Raw genomic sequence first — 17,085 nt, forward strand, 5'->3', positions numbered from 1 at the left:
ATATTATCCTGAATATGCACGCGTACTGATTCTAATCCATAATCTGATGCCAATTCCTTTCTCCTTAGTACCTTTAAGTTCCATTACTGTCAGGGTTACACATCCTCCTTTACCATTCTGCCTGAGTCTCCGCAAGGTTGTGCATCATTGAATATTTCTGTTCCACCATTTGTTCACCCTATAACCATATCCCTACAGTGGTCAGACTTCTTTCTCTCTATGTCATAATTCCGCCTATCTTATTGCAGATACTTTGCCCATTTTTAAAAAGAATGTGATAACTTATTTTTTCCCGCAATTACCTGTAAAACACCTATTCACTCATGTGGGACTTTAGTTGAAAATCTGTCCCTTCCTGTTCCTTTTTGCTTAAATTCAGCCAAATCCCCATCCTGTTCTGATGCTTCACATTTTCTCGTTGGATTTCGACATTTTCTTTCCCCTGAACCTTGCGTGGTATCCTCTCTGTTGTAATGACTAATCAGGGCACTGGTCCCAGTACGACCCCAGTGCAGTTTGTCACAATGTATTTTTTGAACATTCACTCTTGGATGTGGGTGCCTTTGGCTGGCCAGGATTAACTACCATTGTTAGCCGCTCCTGAATTGAGTTAAGTGCTGGGCCAATGAGTCAGCCACATTGATCTGTGTTTGAAGTCACATTTTGACCAGACTTGGTGAGCATAGCAGATTGCCTTCCCTGATGTGTAATAAATTATCTGACTATTCCTATCATCAGAAACTATTGATTAATATTTTGGCAAGCACAACAGTAGGCCATTGCCTTAACGTTTTACGCCAGTGCACCATGAATCAAAACCTCTGCTTCCTGATCATTGATTGGTCCTGACACCTTCCCGTACACTACTTGAATCACTCAGTACGTCTCCTTGTGCTATTGCTCACTTTGTGGGCCTAACGGCTGCTTCTGTTAGCGCATCTCATTCTTTGCATCTACTCCAGTTCTTGAGCTAATTCAACTTCCCACTCCAGAGAGGTGAGGCCGCACGAGCCAAGAATGGAGACCCTGAATTTCAATGTCTCTAAGGGATTCAATATCATTCGACATGTATAATCCACACTGAAAATATCTAATTTCAGTATATGTCTATTTTTCTGACTGCTGTCGGTAGTTAGGAAGTCCCTGACTCCGTTTACTTTCCAACTCTTGTCTCATCCATGACCACAGTGAAGACGGATGGTCAGCCAGAGAGACAAAGGACAGGGAAATCTGGAACATGCAATAAATCCAGCAGCTTGATAATATCAGTAACAGTGGACAGAGCAGAGAGCAATTAAAGAATTGGAAACACTGCCCCCAAAGAAACACCACATCGACACGGAGCTGAAGGGTGAGCAAAGTTCAGCAAAATCTCAAACTTGATCACCACTTCTTAATGGGAGGCCTACATTAAGCTTTGATGTACAGTATATTACTAAAACAGCACAGGAATATCGCAATTATCAATCGAGTCCTGTCTACCTCACTGAGGATTGGTACAGCAGAGGTGAAAGCCGGCCTCCCAATATCGTGAAGACTGAGATCTTCCTGTTCTGTGCTCCCTCTCTGACGCTATATCCATTGTCTTGTCTTTCAGTCATACATTAGGTCCAACTCATCTGTGCCAGTGCCTTGAATCTTTCTAATTGCCATAACAGCACATGCCTGATCACTGTAAATACTATTTCTTATAATCCCTTCAAACACTTCACCCACAGCTGAAGTAAGGCTCACTTGTCGATAATTGGAGCAAGTGAAGATTGCAGATGCTGGACATCAGAGCTGGAAATGTGTTGTTGGAATAGCGCAGCAGGTCACGCAGCATCCAAGGAACAGGAGAATCGACGTTTCAGGCATGAGCCCTTCTTCAGGAATGAGGAGAGTGTGCCAAGTAGGCTAAGATAAAAGGTATGGAGGATGGACTTGGGGGAGGGGCGTTGGAAATGCGATAGGTGGAGGGAGGTTAAGGTGCGCGCGATAGGTGGGAGTGGGGGTGGGGGCAGAGAGGTCAGGAAGAAGATTGCAGGTTAGGAAGGTGGTGCTGAGTTCGAGGGTTGGGACTGAGACAAGGTGGGGAGAGGAAATGAGGAAACTGGAGAAATCTGAGTTCATCCCTTGCGGTTGGAGGGTTCCTAGGCGGAAGATGAATCGCTCTTCCTACAGCCGTCGTGTTGCTATGGTCTGGCTATGGAGGAGTCCAAGGACCTGCATGTCCTTGGTGGAGTGGGAGGGTGAGTTGAAGTGCTGAGCAACGGGGTGGTTGGGTTGGTTGGTCCGGGTGTCCCAGAGGTGTTCTCTGAAACGTTCCGCAAGTAGGCGGCCTGTCTTCCCAATATAGAGGTGGCCACATCAGGTGCAGCGGATGCAGTAAATGATGAGTGTGGAGGTGCAGGTGAATTTGTGGTGGATATGGAAGGATCCCTTGGGGCCTTGGAGGGAAGTACGGGGGGAGGTGTGGGCGCAAGTTTTGCATTTCTTTCGGTTGCAGGGGAAGGTGCCAGGAGTGGTGGTTGGGTTGGTGGGGGGTGTGGACCTGTCAAGGGAGTCACGGAGAAAGTGGTCTTTTTGGAACGCTGATAGGGGAGGGGAGGGAAATATATCCCTGATGTTGGGGTCCGTTTGGAGTTGGCGGAAATGACGGCGGATGATACGCTGTACATGGAGTTTGGTGGGGTGGTAGGTGAGGACGAGTGGGGTTCTGTCCTGGTGGCGATTGGAGGGGCGGGGGTCAAGGGCGGAGGCGCGCGAAGTGGAGGAGATGCGGTGGAGAGCATCGTCGATCACATCTGGGGGAAATTGCGGTCCATGAAGAAGGAGGCCATCTGGGTTGTTCGGTATTGGAACTGGTCCTCCTGGGAGCAGATGCGGCGGAGACGAAGGAATTGGGAATATGGGATGGCGTTTTTACAGGGGCAGGATGGGAGGAGGTCTAGTCTACGTAGCTGTGGGAGTCGGTCGGTTTATAGTAAATGTCCGTGTTGATTCAGTCACCTGAGATAGAAATTGAGAGATCTAGGAAGGGGAGGGAGGAGTCTGAGACGGTCCAGGTGCAACCACTCCAGCTGTCCAAAAGGCCATAACCTCATTGTTGCTCTATGATTCTACCCAGTTGTGAAACCGCCTCCAGTCCCTACATCTCTCCCAATCTGAGTAATCTGATCGAGATGAGATATAGATTGCTTTTTGTGTAAGCATGCCTACTCCCGACAACCCTTCCTGATTGTGCAATCTCCTTCAGACACCACACGTTCCAGCTGTCTGAAACCTCTTTCTGCCATTGCAAGCCCTCGCCATCTTAAGTATTTCAAATTGGCTCCTATGCCGTACCGGGATCATTTCAGAGGTAGAATAGGGTCGAGACAGTGAGGCGTGTTACAGATGTTGGTAATTTTGTAGAAATGGGAAAAATTTGCAAAAGCAGGAAAAGACATGCACCCTGCAAGACGTTAGATATAGGAGGAAATATATAACCTGTATGATGGAACCGACGTAGAAAGAATTGTGAAAGCAGAGGGAAGTTGCAGTTTCAATTGAGGATTTTCTGATCGAATCATGGGTGGGATGGGCGGATTATAATAATAAAGGTTTGTCTCGGAAAGGGCATAATTCTGGGATCCTGCTGAGCTGATTCTGGAGCTCATTACGAGAATGGCTTAACAGATCTTCCGATTCCCAGGCTGGAAGATATGAGTTCAGAATTGCATGTATTTGTCCATTCTGTCTGTCTGCCTGCCACCTACCTGGTACTGCTCCGGTCGAAAAAACTCTGCTTGCATGTGGTGAATTCCAGACCTATATGGCTGTCCAGAGTTCATCTCATCAAGGATTTCGTTTGGAGTATTATTTTCCAATTAGTGTTAAGTGGTAGTTTTGTGAGAAGCAAGATGCGGTTTCCCACGATAGAGAATGAAATCTTCAGCTTTGAATCTGCCTCATGCAGTGCGGTTTTATATATTCTGTTGATTTCAGCACATTATTTTTTAGTACGGTTGCATCACAAAAGAATCTAGCTGCAGAGTTTCTTTGCTTGGTTGAGTTTGCCAGCATGTGAATTGAGTAGTGTGTATCGCAAACCCTTTACTAGGCAAATGTATTTGTGGACAGTCTGTAACAATGTAAATACCTATCTGGTAATGTCATACCGAGTTGCTCAGAGATTCGTGCACTGGGGCCTGAGCAGCAGGACCTGGCAAAATTCATGCTGGTTTTTTTACGTGCAGCATGGCACCAGTCTCCGTGAGATCAACTCACTGAGTAAATGAAAGGCAGGGAGCCTGGGATCTTCCTGTTATGTATGACACTGTGTCAATAAACATTCCCTCTCATTCAATGAGCCTGGTACATTTTCAAATCCCTATAATACACCCTCACGGCAAATCACTCGAGGTGAAGAACATCTTCCCTTCTCTAACCACCTCTAGCCCGTACAGATTGGGCTTAGTCTTTTACCTCCTGCAATCCCTAATAATCGTGTTTCTTGTTATCTCAACAAATTGCTATGAACTGTGTAGAAACAAATGTTAAGTAGGAGTTGATCATTTATAACAATGAATATTCCCTTCTCCTGCTTGATATGGGAGACTTTTTTCGAACTGATATTGATCTGTCACTCCAATTCTCATGCTCCATCTCCAGACTTTCATATTCTCCTTATTGATGTAAAGTTATTGATCACTTGCAACATTTTTTATAATTTCTATAGCAGCCTGCAATCCCTCAGTGCACCCTGTCTCTGTAATCTCGTCAAATGTTACAGCTCACTGCCTTTGTCATATGTTCCCACATCTGAAACAGTCTTGACTTCTGAAACCTGCTCCAGAACAGCACTCCACAAATCTCTGTGCCTGCTGGAAATGCTGGCAACTTTCTTAGACAACCCTCAATAACTCGCTGAACTCTTGCAGCCCTACAACCCTCCGTTACTCTGGCTTTTCCAATCCCCACACTTCTCTCTGGCTCGGTAAACTGAACCATTCCCATCAAACCTCCCTAACTCAGTAACTCCTGCAGCTCCAAATGCCACCTCTATCTGTGTAATCTCCATTCATTCCAACTCTCCCTAATTCTGTAGACTCCTACAGTTCCAAATACCACCCTTCTTAGTTCCGTCTCAAATCCCTACATCCATCACTATCTCTGCATCTCCTCTCGTACCAACTACCCTACACATCTGTATGATATCTTTAGTCCCTGCAAACACGTGATGTCGACGAATTTTCAGCGATATCAAATCTCAATTCAATATCATTTTTGCCGTCTCTACAGTAACCCGCTTCTCTGTAAGCTTCTCCAGTGGCTGTATTCCACTTTTCACTCCGTATTTCCTTGAATGAGTGAGCCCTCAAGCTTCAGATTATTGCTCAGCTTACCTAGAGTCTTAACATCAACTCTGTCAAAGATGTATCAATGAATTCACCCCTCAATAGTCGAAATTCGAATGAGTTCAAGTTCTATTTTCTCGAACTCGTCCCATGAACATCCTTCCATCCTGAGGATCAATCACATCAGTCATCTCTGGACTGCCTCCAGTGCAAGAAGATTTTCCATCTTGATGGAGACCAACCTGTTCTCAATATTCACAGTCTGGGCTGAGTCGTGCCTTCTATCGTTGTTGCAAAACTTCTTAATTTTTAATTTTAATTCTTCTTTAAATCAATGTCAGTATTCCTTTTAACTTCACTGTGACTGGCGTAACCAGAACGCCAAGTTTCTGATATTCATGCGTAAGTTATTCTGCGGTGCAGCTTTATGCAGTCGAACTGAAACCAAGAGACGACAACAATATACAAGAAAGTGCTGCAGTGTTTGATAAACGATATATCAGAATGAGAACTGCACATGTAGAAACAAACGGAAGAAAAATAGCCGATAAGGCAATAAGATATAACAGTAGAATTCGGACAGTTGACCGTCGAGTCTGCGCCACCATTAGATTATGGCTGATACGGATCTCATCACATTGTCTTGGTTTTTCCCCGTAATCCTTGAGCCCTTGACTCATCAAGAACATATTGATCTCTGCCTTCAAGTCACTCAATGATTTGGCCTCCTCAGCACTCCGTAGCAATGAGTTCCACAGATTTAACATCCGATGACTGAAGAAAGTACTCCTCATCTCATGTCTAACTTGTCATCCCTTCTGTCTGAAGCTGTGCCCTTCGGCCCAAGTATCTCTTACTAGTGGAAATGCCTTCTCCGCTTCACAACCTATCCAGAACCCTTAGTATTTTGAGAGTTTGCATGCGCTCCGGTCACATTCTTATAAACACTACCTAGAAAGACCAATAAACCCTCACGTCTCCTCATATGACAAGCACTGCACACCGGAGTCTTTCTTGTGAACCTGCACTGTACGTCCCACCAAGGCGTGTAATTCCTTCCTTCGGTATGGGGCCCAAAGTAACTTACAACATTCGAAATACAATCTGATTACTGCCTGATAGAGCCTCAGCAGGACGTTTTCGCTCTTGGATGCTAGCCCTTGCTCAATGAATACGAACAATTTCTCCAGCCTTCTTGAATAAGAGTGAACCTGTATGTTATCCTGAAGATAATCATGAGCCAGCACTCCTCATTCCCTTTTTGCTTCAGATCTTTTCCAATTTAGAAAATAACCTTCGCTTTTGCTCTTCGTAGCAAAGTGCACAATCTCACAATTTTCCCCATTTTATTACATTCAGCTACGTTTTTGCCAACTCTCCTCACCTGGCTTTCTACAGCCTTCCCTTTTCCTCATGTCTTCCAGTCCCTATCTCTCATTGCAGATGACACAATCCTCGCAACAACAGTACATTTGTCCAGACTACATACGTATAACATGTACAGTTGCGGTCCCAATGCTGACCACAGCGGAACTTCTCTGGTCGCCAGATGAAATCCTGAAAAAAGACCTCCTTATACAAACTCTCTGTCTTATCACAATCAACAGGTCGTCTACACAGTCCAGGTAAGCTGCTACGAAATCAATGTTTTGCTTTACAAAACCTGTTGGGTTTGTTCTTTTTTCTGTCTTTTGACAGCAGAAAATAAAAAAGGGTAGGAAGAGGTACTTTTATTGGGATTTTCAGAAACCGGTCAAAACGTACCCACTGAACATTTGGATAAGGAAAATTGACAGGTAGGATTCGCGGAAATGTAATGGCATTGGTTGAGAATTCTAGAACAGATTCAAAGCGAAGTGGTAATAAACAGATTTGTGCTCAAGACATAACTATTCACAAATTGGATGGATGAATTTGTTGGATGGACAAAATCTAATGTTTACACATTTGTTGATTGTGCAAAACTAGATGGGAGTGTGAGTTCAAGAGAGGAAGTAAAGCGAGCATGAACAATTGTGAGTTCCTCTTTTGTTCGTATTCATTTCTGGGATTTGCCCATCAGTGGTAAGACATTATTACCATTTGTATTTAACTGTAGAAGGTGATGGCGAGCTGCCTTTTGTAGCCACTACAATGCCTTGGGTGTAGTGACAGTGAAAGTGCTAGTAGGATGGAGCGTGGATTGAAAGTGGCCATGGAAATGCAAGTGTTCCCTACACCTGTAATACCTGATTCCTGAAGAAGGACTAATGCCCGAAACGTCGATGCTCCTGTTCCTTTGATGCTGCCTGACCTGCTACGCTTTTCCAGCAACACATTTTTAAGCTAAAACCTGTAATACCTGCCCTACCAGTTTAAAAGTATTCCGTGTTTGTTAAGTGCTCTTCAAAAAAAGCATTGCAAAATGATATGAGTGCTGATTGTAATCTTTTATTTATTCTTTCATTCATGGGATGGAAGCGTTGTTGCCTGGGCCAATATTTTTGTTGGTTTTGAGTTTCCACTTGGAAGGTGGTGGCGAGCTGCGTGATGACATAGGTGACCCATCCAGCATAGTTTAAGACAGCAACACAGAAACGATTATCCCGTGCAGTAATCTGTGAAAAGTCGAGAGGCCAAGAATTGTTTAAAGTAAAAACTAACATTTTTGTTTCTTAAGGCATATCAGAGAATAATTAAATAGCAATTATTTAAAACTCCTTCATCGAACATATCTTTTACTGTCTCCTTCTAAAATGCTAGTGCGATAAAACCCACCGATGAAGATTATCAAAAAATTCCAGTTTTCAAAACACGCCAGATTTCAAACCATGTCTATCTCGATCTTATTTTCTGCTTCTTAGGGATTTCTGCTTCACAGGTCACTGATCATTAACGGCACGTTTAAGAGAGATATTCTCTGGGTATATTGGAAGTTCTCATCCAACTACTCAAGTTTCCTTGGTTTTATCCCCCGAAAGCATCGTATTGTATCATTGGTTTTGAAATGTCAATATTCAAAACTCAAACATGATTGCAGGTTGATAATTTTGGCGTATAATTCTCACTGATTGGCCGAATTTGAATTTCGTTTGGTGTCTCCAGGCAAGGCAGCGATTAGAGCTTTGGATCAAGTGTTACATTGTTACCTTCGCGAGATTTGAGAAGATGTATAGCTCAGTTGGTTGTACTGGATGTAGTTTTGCTCACTGAGCTGGAAGGTTCATTTCCAGACGTTTCGTCACCCTAATAGGTAACATATTCAATGGGAATCAGGCGAAGAACTGCTGGAAATTCCTGATTTCAATTTATGGATTTGATTAGGTTTCTTAGATTTCTTACAGTGTGGAAACATGCCATTAGGCCCAACACGTCCACATCAACCCTCCAAAGAGCAACCCACTCAGACCCCGATATTTAGTCCTCACCGAATACTATGGACAATTTAGCATGGCCAATTCACCTAACCTGCAAACCTTTGGACTGTGGGAGGAAACCGGAGCACCCGGAGGAAACCCACACAGACACGCGGAGAATGTGCAAACTCCACACAGACAGTTACCCAAGGCGGGAATTGAACCCAGGTCTCTGGCGCTGTAAGGCAGCAGTGTGAACCACTGTGCGACTGCGCCACCCATAATGTTTGGGTTTCTTTGGGTTGGAGTCGTCATCCCAGTATCCAAAAACGAAGCTGCATCAGAACATTATTTCAATGAACCAACACACACTGTAGCACAGAGGAACTACGCAGAGCAGAGGAAAATTAACTGTACCGTGTATTCAAAAAGAATGGCTACCCAATGAATACAGTCCGCCGACTTCTCAGCAACAAACCCAAACAAGCAGATAAAACACGTCCAGAAACCCAAGCCAATCTCCCCTACATCAAAGACATCTCGGAAATGACTGACTGACTCCTCAGACCCTTTGGCATCATGGTAGCACACAGACCCACCTGCAGACTAAAACAGCATCTAATGAACTCTAAAGACCCCATACAGACAAGCAAATCTAATATCATTTACACAATACCGTTCAAGGGCTGTAACAAACACTACATTGGACAAACAGGCAGAAGACTAGCCCCCAGAATACATGAACACCAATTAGCCACAATACAACATGAACCACTCTCATTGGTATTCTTACATGCAGATAATGAAGGACACCACTTCGACTGGGACAACAAATACATCCTAGAACAAGCCAAACAAAAACATGCATGAGAACTACTAGAAGCATGACATTCCAACCGGAACTCTAACATCAAAGACATCGAGTTTGACACCATCTGCCAACCCCGAGAAAAAGAATAGGAAGTGACTTCACCACAGGAAATGGCATCATCACAGGAAATAATATCATCAATTCAAGCAAACCCAAACATATAAATAGAAATCAGGAATTATCAGCAGTGCTTCACCTGACGACCGCTGAAGATGTTACCCATTAGGCTGAAGAAAGGTCTGGGAATGAACCTTCCAGCTCAGCGAGCAAACGTACATTGTTATCTTATTCAGAACACTTTGTGCTGTGTCAGATAGTTCTTCTGGCTTTTAACACTCCTGGCATACATCTGTATAACACCTCCCGCATAAGAAAAATGTATCATCATAATGAAAAACGCCTTTATTATTTTCTCTATTCTTTAAACTCATTACCTTAACATACCGATACATTTGATCGAAGTTCACATTAACCTCTTCACTTATCACTGTGTGTATATAATTATATATAAAACATCAAATAAAAACAAACCTCATCTAAGCTTTATCAGTTAATTTCGTGATAACGCATCTGCAATTACATTCCTATGACGTGCTTCATGTACGATTTTGAAATTATAATTCTGCAACAAAAGACTCCAAGGAAATTGTCTCAGTCTTTGTCTTTGAAGCATTCTAAGAATCGAAGCGAGTTGTGATCCATGTGCAGAACCGTTTCCGAAATATTGTTGATGACATACACATTTAAATGCTTTGTGACGAGTACCAATCTCAATAGTTCCTTTTTGATCGTGAAGTATTTTCTCTGGTAGGAGTTGATCTTCTTCGAAAAGTAACCAACTGGCAGTACAATTTCATCCTCCTCTTCCCGTAGGAATACAGCTCCCTCCAATGTCACGAGCATCGATGGGGACTTTGTAAGTTTTTGAAAGATTTAATGAGGCTAAAACTGGTTTGGCGATTAATATGGCTTTCAAATGGTCGAATGTTTCTGGGCATGGCTCTGAAATTGTGTGTACTCCCGCAGCAAATCGATTTACGGTGCCACTGCACTGCTGAGGTTTGAGACAAGCTTCCGAGAGGATCTGTTGAGTCCTCAGAATCGAAGCACCACTTTGTTTAAGGTAGATCGTCCAGCTGTTATGTAAAATCTTACCTTTATCTGCCTCCCTTCTTTCAAACAGAAGTGTCATATTTGCTGTTTTTCAATCATTTGGAACGGACTGCACCAGAGTCCAGCGAACTTTGGAAAATTACCGCCAGTACATCTGCGATATCCTCCGCCATTTCTTTTAGTACTCAGGGATGTATTCCTTCACGGATAGGAGACTTCTCCATCCTTAGTTTCATTAAATTGCCCAACACTAACTCTTCTGTAATAATTATTATTTCCAGGTCCTCGCCTACATTCTTCTTTGTCAATTACTTCAAATGTATTAGAATCCTTCTCTGTGAAGACCAGTACAAAATGCCCGTTCAATACCTCGGCCATTTTATCATATCCGATCACTAAATATCCCTTCTCAAACTTTGAAGGATCACCCTTTACTTTGTCATTTTATATATTGATAGAAAATTTTGCTCTCTGTCTTTAACTGTTTTGTTAATTTTCTTTTCGAATAGTCTGATTTAATTTTCTTTTGAGCTATAAGTATGTTTTTCTGTTGACCTTTCAAGTTTTCACAAATTTCTAATTTCATGCCGTTTTTGGCCTTCTTTGCATGCCTTCTCTTTCAATTTGATAGCCTGCCTTATTTACTCAGACAGACTCAGCAGATTATCGCACTTCTTACAGTTCTTCCTTTTCGCTGGAATGAGAAAAAAATCCCTAATAATCTTTCTGAAATTTTCTTCGAGACCACATTTTTCAATTTGATTAATTGAGTCAATTTGGATTTTCATAACACCTTGTGGCCTTGTCACAAGCCGTCATTATTCCCCACCTCAAGAGCATATTTGGAGGACATTGGCTGAAAATTACTCTTACCCAATGGTTTATTACCTTTCATTTTATTTTCAGATTTTCATTTTGTTCTGGATTGCCAATCTCATTTCTTATTATAGCCTTGATATAATTTTTAAAAATATACAACAATTCCACCTGCTTTCCTCCTTGTCTATCCTTCTGGAATACTTTTCTTTGGACATTTAACTGCTCCGACCTGATTCTCCCTGTAATTTTGCAGTAATCCCCACCAGATCATAATCAATGTTCTCTCGTTATGTTCTCAGCTCATCAATTGTATTCAAAATGTTGCGTGCCTTACGGTGCAAGGTTATTCAATAAGCTTTCATCATTTGTCTTTCCCATTCAATATTTTCTTCTGCACTGGTTTCTTGATCTCACCGACCATACTCCTTCTCATCTTCCACATTCTCCATTCTTATTTGTTAATCGCTGCGAAAATTGTGCCTCAGCTCTACCAGTTACTCCAATTTTAAAATCACATTTCTTTTTTTTACAATTCCTTCCCTCACCATCGTCATTCGACTGGCCCTGTCTGTTGATCCGATTGAACTCTACTTATTGATGACTTTCTGACCTCTCGCTTTGTTTCCCAGCCTCCTGTCTCATTGCTTTAAATCTACCGGAGTTGCAGCATTAAACCTCCCTGCAAGTATGTTCGTGCACCTTCAGTGAAAATGCAACTGGTCTTTTTTGCGAGGACACACCTGCCCTGGAAGAGACCCCACTGATCCAAAAATCTAAAATCCTCCTCCTCAACAAATGTTCAGTCACATATTAAACGATATCATCGTCCTCTTACTTGTCTCCATTCCACGTTGCATGGGTTGTAATGCAATGCCAACAGTACAACCATTGAGACTTTGCGAGATCCCTTAATATTCCTTGCAAAATATTTTCACTCTTTCTAACAATGTGATTGGCACCAATGTGTACCACGACAGCTAGACGCTAACCCTCTCCATTTAGTATGTCCAAAGCTGCTAATCCTTGGCCATAAAACATCCATCCTTCTTATGAAGAAATAACACAGTCGTACAATCGCTCTATCGTGGAAACAGGACATTTGTTCAATATGTCCACACTGACCCTCTGAAGAGTAACACACTCAGACCCATTCCCCAACACTATTACTCTGCATTTACCCCTGACTCCTGCACCTGACCTACTCATCTGTGAACACGATGAGTGAACGTTTATAAATTCAGGCCAATTCCACTACTCTATGTTGATGCTGCTTTATCATAAGAACTACTGAGCATTTCAAGCAAATTATGGTTTTTCTAATAATCATAATTGGGCATTGATCAAAACTAATGCAACTCAGACATGAAAAATAAATGGCATTTATACTCTGAGAAGAAAACTAAATAACAGTCTGTTCTAAAATCATACCAAATGTCCATTAAGTTATTTTTGTTTCATTCTATGAAGGTCATCTGTTCACTCTCCCAATTCAACAATAAAAAATAGAATGTTACTTATTTGATATCAGACCGCGAAGAAATGTTGCATGTTTTCTCAACCTGATGGGTATTAATTACATCTCATTATGTCACTTCCGCCCGAATATGGCGGTTGGTTCAGTATACATACAGTTACAAATGCACACCGAAAGACCAATACAGATATACACATATGCACAGCTATATCCACGTTGACTCACACACACATATAAACAAACAATGCATTACTTTATCGAAGAATGCCAGTAACACTATAAGTAACAGGAATGATAATTGGAATGAAATATTTAAATCAAGGAAGGATGAGAGAAATTTAGCCTATTTTCCTTGGAACAGATATCCTATTTTGTGAACTTACTGAGTTGCTCAAAATCATCGAAAACTATGCAGGGCAGGAAAAATAAAAGATGTTTTTAGTCCATTAGTTCATAATAAGTTAACCACGCGTTCCAATTTCAAGATTGTCACGACATAAGCTTGGAGTGATAAGAGGAGAAACTTCTTTATACGGAGAGTTATGGATGTGGATACAACGCCTCATGGAATTTTACGAATATTAGTGGCGATGGAGACAGACCTGATAAATGGGACGAGCTGGGGACACATTTCAGGAGACAATGCCTGAACCGTGGCCAAGCGTCCTCGACCTGTCTTTCAGATTTCTGAATCATCAATATCATGCATTAATGCTAATTAAAGCCAAATGGCGTTTATTTCCCATTGTGAATTCTGGGAAATATCTGTTCAAATTACGGGCTATAATACATGTAAAATGCAGGTGTTGCAAGGTCAGCTTCATGGTAAAGTTTAATTATTAGTCAGAATAGAGCATTTTAATTTTTCAATCGCAATGACTAAAAGAAGTGTTACTCGTATTTGCAACAACACTTTTTGAAACCGCCTGCTTAATAGATTTTGTTCCACGAATTATTTTGCATTGTAATTATTACTTACTTTAAAAAGAAATACGTAAGTAAAAAATCTTTAGTAAAAATATGGCATATTTTTCTTATGCAATTCTGAAAAGCATTACTATTAACTACATAGAACATTAATCTGATGAAGAGCTCCTGCCCGAAACGTTGATTTTTCTGCACCTCGGAGGCTGCTTGACCTATTGTGCTTTACCGGCACCACTCTAATCTCGACACGAATCTAAGTTATACTGTCATAGAGTCCAAGAGGTGTACAGCACGGAAAGAGACCATTCCAACCAACTCATCCATGCCGCCCACATATCCTTTAGCAATCCATTCTCACCTGCCAGCACCGACACACACCCTCCAAACCCATCCTACTCCTAAACCCATCCAGATGCCTCTTGAATGCTGCAATCGTATTCGCCTCCAGCACTTCCTCTTGCAGCTCATGTCATACACGTACCACCCTCTGCGTGAAACCTTTGCCTCTTAAGTATCCTTTATATCTTTCCTCGCTCAAACTAAACCTATGCCCTTTAGTTCTGAAGTATCCCACCCAAGAAAGTGACATTGTCTAGTTATCAGATCCATGTCACTCATGATTTTATAGATCTCTATAACGTCACACTCAGCCTCCGACGCTCCAAGGAAAACAGGCCCAGCCTATTCAACCACTCCCTTTAGCTGAAATCCTCCAATCCACGCAACATTCTTGTAATTTTATTCTGAACCGTTTTAAGTGTCAAAACATTCTTCCGTTGGAAGGAGACCAGAACTGCATGAAATTGTCCAAACGAGGCCTTACCAATGTCCTAATACAGCCGCAACATGACCTGCCAAGTCATTGACTCGATACACTGACCAATAACGGAAAGCATACCAAGCACCTTCTTCGCTATCCTGTGTAAATGTGACTCCATTTTCAAGGAGCAATGAACCTGCACTCCAAGGTTTCTTTGCTCAGCAACACTCCCCAGGACCTTACCTTTAAGTGTATAAGTCCTGCTAAGAGTTGCTTTACCAAAATATATCACCTCACATTTATCTAAATTAAAACCCATGTGCCACTTCTCAGCCCATTGGCCCATTCCGTTGTAATCTGCAGTAATCTTCTTCGCTGTCCACTAAAACTCCAATTTTAGTGTGATCTGCAAACTTACTAACTGTGCCTCTGATGCTCACATCAACGTCATTTACCCAATGCCGAAAAGGAATAGATCCAGAACTTATCCTTGTGGCACTGCACTCGTCACAGGGGTCCAGTCTGAGTATAAAACGCTCCACAACCACTCTCGGTATTATACATTTGAGCTCGTATCCAAATGGCTAGTTCTCCCCGTATTCCATGATATCTAACCTTGCTAACCGGTCTCCCATGAGAAACTTTGTTGAACGCGTTTTTGAAGTCCATATAGATCCCCTCCACCGCTCTGCCCTCATCAGACGTCTTTGTTATTTCTTCAAAAACTCAATCAATTTTGTGAGACATGATTACCCACGTATATAACCTTTTTGACTGTCACTAATCAGTCATTGCCTTTCCAAATATACGTACATACTGTCCCAGAGGCTTCCTTCCAATAACTCGCCCACAAACGACTTCAGGCATTCTGGTCTATAGTGCCGTGGCGTATCATTAATAGCCTTCGTTAACAGTGGCACCAGGTTAGTGAACCTCCAGTCTGTCAGAAACTCGCATGTGACTAGCGATGATACAAATATCTTAGGAGAGGCTCAGCAATCGCTTCCCAAGCTTCCCTCGGAGTTATAAGGTACACCTGACCATTTCCTGGGGGATGTATCCACTTTTACGTCTTTCAAAATATCCAGCACTTCCTCTTTTGTAACATGGGCATTTTTTCAAGCTGTCATCGTCTATTTCCCTACATTCTATCTCGTACATGTCCTTTTCCACAGTAAACATTGATGCAATATACTCGTTTAACATCTCCCCCATCTCCTGCGGTTCCACACGGAGGCCGCCCGGCTGATCTTTGAGAGGTCATATTCTGCACACATATACATTATTGGACTCATCCAGTTCAATCATATGCACGCTATTTCTTTTCAATCCACGATAACGTATTTGTTATCCCATTTTTCAACAGTCACAACATGTAAAATTTGAAACACAAAAGAATGCAACTAAACCTCCAACCAAATAGTCTCATATCTTCTTGGTCTTCCGAGCTCTCTAGAAATGTGAGAGGTTTGTGGTTCCTGTGCATTGTTTGTTGAGTAAACATGAAAATGCTCTGACGCCTGCAGCAAGCATAATAACCCTACTTTTTCTGGTGTATATTAAATTTTTTTAAAAAATAGCTAATTATCCGTTCAATTCCATCATCATCTTCCAGCATCAATAGAGCACTAACCCCTACATCGCTAACATCGATGCAACTTTGAAGTGTTTCGAAAATGGTGTAATTAGAAAAGGTGTGTAGGTTAATATGATTTTTTTAAGTTCCCAAATACCTCTTGACATTATTCTGTCCACCGTAATCTCGTGTCCTTCTTTCGTAAATCTTTCAGTGGTGCCAACATGCTATAGAACTTTGGAAATCTTCTGAGAGAATCCGTTAAGAAACAAAAAAGAAAATAAAAACTTATTGGAACAAATTTTGTCGTTGAAATTCCTCGACGGGTTTCGGATTCACGCTGCTTGGGGTCACGCATCCATGCCTGATGTTATGTCCGAAGGTCGTCAACTCTTCTTTCGTGAATTCTTTTGTCTTTCATTTTATTGCCACTTTCCTTTTCGCTTCATTCAAAGAATTTTGTCCTTTCCATGAAGGTTTAAAGATCATCACATCATGCGCATAAACTATATTATTTCTTAATCCAGCCACAACTCTGTTCATGAGTCTTTGGAAAATGGCTGGTGTGTTCTTCAAACAAAGAACTTCACTTTGAATGGATATCGCCCATTTGGGATTACAAATGTAGAAACTTGTTTTGACATCTCTGATAAAGGAACCTGCCACTAACCACGCAGTTAGTCCAACTTCGTATTGCTTCTGTCATACCCAACTTTCTCTACGCTGTTCTACAAACTTGGCATTGAACAAGAGTCTGATTTAGATTCAGTGTTGCCCTTCCCATATTCGACGCAAAATCTTTGAATCCAAGCAGATTTGGAAACTAACACAATCGGTGAACTCCACTCCCTTTGACTCGGTTGGACGATGTCTTCGTTTAGCATTTCAT

The sequence above is a fragment of the Chiloscyllium plagiosum genome, unplaced genomic scaffold (genome assembly GCF_037043375.1).
Source record: "Chiloscyllium plagiosum isolate Xiang-an unplaced genomic scaffold, Cpla_swu_hap1 HiC_scaffold_52, whole genome shotgun sequence".
Lineage (NCBI taxonomy): Eukaryota > Metazoa > Chordata > Chondrichthyes > Orectolobiformes > Hemiscylliidae > Chiloscyllium > Chiloscyllium plagiosum.